This window comes from Ranitomeya variabilis, chromosome 1 (assembly GCF_051348905.1).
Source record: "Ranitomeya variabilis isolate aRanVar5 chromosome 1, aRanVar5.hap1, whole genome shotgun sequence".
In the NCBI taxonomy this organism is placed as follows: Eukaryota; Metazoa; Chordata; class Amphibia; order Anura; family Dendrobatidae; genus Ranitomeya; species Ranitomeya variabilis.
Window position 1 is genome coordinate 345,514,981 of NC_135232.1, and position 3,126 is coordinate 345,518,106.

The window sequence follows — 3,126 nt, forward strand, 5'->3', positions numbered from 1 at the left end:
AGTTTCAAAGGTGGTAGTGCGACTGATGTTACAGCATGAGATGCAACCACCACACGGAAAGCAACCCCTAGATGGTCCACCTGATCCAAAACTATATCCCAAGGCCCTAGGAACATAGTGACTAGACACCAGAACATCCTTCAAATTTCTACTTTTTCGGGCCGTCATTGAGGGATATTCTTTAAGATGTTTGGAAAGTAATGGGTCACTCGTGAGGATGCCCCAATGTTTTTGGAGGCAATTCCTCATCGAGGCCCATTCACCATTATAGGTAGAGATGAAACGCACTAACCCTTGTTGTTCAGATGCCTTTTTAAAAATTTCCTTTGGGGCATAGCAATTCATCACGTGTAATGAATTTTGCCCTGCGATATCCCTTTCTTATGTTACGGTTACTATAACCCCTATTTTGGAACCTGACCCTAAGGTCCGCTGCCTGTGCCTCAAATTTAGTGGCCGAGGAGCAGATCCGCCTCATCCTAAGATGCTGACCAACTGGGATGGCTGCGATGGTACTGTATGGGTGACTAGAACTGGCATGTAACAGGGAGTTGACCGACGTGGACTTTCTAAATACATCAGTCTGTAAATAAAGTTCACCATCCACCTGTACTTTGATGTCCAGAAAGTCCACCTCGGTCTTGCTCACCTGATATGTTAGTTTGATATTAAGTAAATTGTCATTCAACTGTTTCATAAATTGATGAAGAGTGTCCTCGGATCCCTGCCATATAATGAACAGGTCATCAATGTAATGCAGCCAGCACTGCACATGGTCCGCGGCCTGCGGCCCACCCCCGCCAAAGACACCCCTCTCCCAAAATCCTAGGAAGAGGTTGGCGAAGGAGGGCGCACAGGCCGCGCCCATGGCAGTGCCACGCTGCTGCAAATAAAAATTGTCCTTAAATACAAAGAAATTTTTTGTCAGTATGAATGACAACAGTTCCATAATTAGGTCACAAATAGCACCATCCCAGTTGCTGGCATCCAGGAAGAAGCGGACCGCCTCCAGGCCATCACTGTGGCCAATACAGGTATACAGAGATTGTATATCTGCTGTGACCAGGTACATATCAGGTTCCAACTGGATCCCATTGATCCGACGGAGGACGTCCGACGTGTCCCTGGCATAGGACGGGAGCGACTCAACCAAAGGTTTTAAGTAGTAGTCCACAAATTTACAAATGGGATCACTCAAACCCCTATGCCAGAGACAATCGGACGGCCTGGTGGGTCAATGGGATCTTTGTGTATCTTAGGTATAAAGTAGAGTGTTGGAATCTTGGGGAATTTAGTTAGTAGGCCATCCAAAACGCGCTTAGGTATAATACCCCTATCATGGGCATCAGTCAAAATCCTCTCTAATTCAAGAGAAAATTTATTGACTGGATTGAAATCAAGTTTTTTATATGTTTCTTTATCCCTAAGGTGTTTTGATGCCTCTTTTTCATAAAGGACGCTGGGCCAAAGAACCACGTTTCCCCCCTTGTCCGCTGGTTTAATTACCAGATCATCATAGCTCCTAAGTTGTTCAAGGGCTAGTCTTTGGTTAGCTGTTAAATTGTCATGTCTGCGCCTGGTGGATATGCGCTGGAAATCCTGAATTACCATCCTAGTGAAGATTTCCACTGCAGGACACAAGGACAAGGAGGGAAACGTGGTAGACCTAGGTCGACAATCACGTGGAAAAGTACTTACTGTGCCAGATGTCTGTTCATCGAGAAGATCCTCCAGCGCCATCAATGCCTCCCTCTCCATGTCATTGCTAACTGGTTCCTGGCCACCTTTTTCAAATAATTTCTTAAGAATTAATTTTCTTGAGAATAAATAGAGATCTTTGGTGGCTGTGAAAAGATCAAATCTGTTAGTGGGGGAAAATGTTAAACCTCTTTGGAGCACATCCAGCTGATCATTCGTGAGGACATGATGGGAAAGGTTAATTACCTCAAGACCCTTCTTTTCTTTTTTATGCTGGTTACTCTGGGAGTTTTTACGTCTCCCACCATTTCTCTCACGATTAAAGCCAGTATTACGTAGCTCGTAGAACCTTGGTTGGATTTTAATTGATTCCTCACTGGATGCAATTGACACTGAGGAGGCAGATCTGGCGCGGGAGGATCCCCTGGACTGATTACCCCTCCTGTTCCATCTGTAGGTAGTATTGGATTGATGGTCATTCATATCCCTTTGGAATTTCCTCGCTTTATTTTCGCAGATGCCCTTTTCCCATTTAGCAAATTCAGCTTCCAACTCTACATTGAATTGGGTCAGGGTTTCACTGGGTAGATCCTGTTTTAATTTGGTCTGTAGTTCCTCAATATTCTTATCCAGGCTCTCCAGGTTTGCCTGATTATTTTGGGCTAACAGCTCCATGAAGCCTCTGGAGCACCCTGTAGCCAATGCCTCCCATTTCTTCTTAAAGACATCATCATCAACTTCAAAGGAGGGGAATACCTGCACCCTAAGTCCTCTAGGTATAAGACCTTTTTCCAAATACTTATTTAAAAAAGCCCGGTTCCACCATATTCGTAAACGTTTGTTAAGATGATCCTTTAATTGCCTGAATATCTCTTGTTTGTCTCTGCCATTACCCATCAGGGATGCACCAGGATCATCACAAAAGACATCATTAAGCTGTGTCAGCCACGTTTTTTCACGGGCTTTATAGTCCATACTAAGACTGACTTTAGAGGCTGTAAATATACAGAAATGAGCATATATTAACACAATCGTCAGCAAATATATAAACATAAGGCGACTCAAAATCATATTATAAATTTTTGGAGAACAAAGAGTCAAAAAATGGCCCAAAAAAAATTAACATTAAAATATGTTTATTAGTAGTTCAACTTTACATATAAGCACATACATAGCACATGTAGAAAAAGCTTCATGTAGTGAAATAGTGATTTGTGACTGTGTCCTTTGGTGCAACCAATACACCAGGTTCACAGATCAGGGCTCAATTGTAATCAGAATATAAGCTATATGTTGCAGCACAAATGGCAATAAACTCCATATAGATAAGGAGAGTTAGATCTAATACATGGCAGTCAAAACAAGTGTTAGCATCTATCAATGGTGCTGATCATATGACCATACATGTATATATATATCTTGCAACTT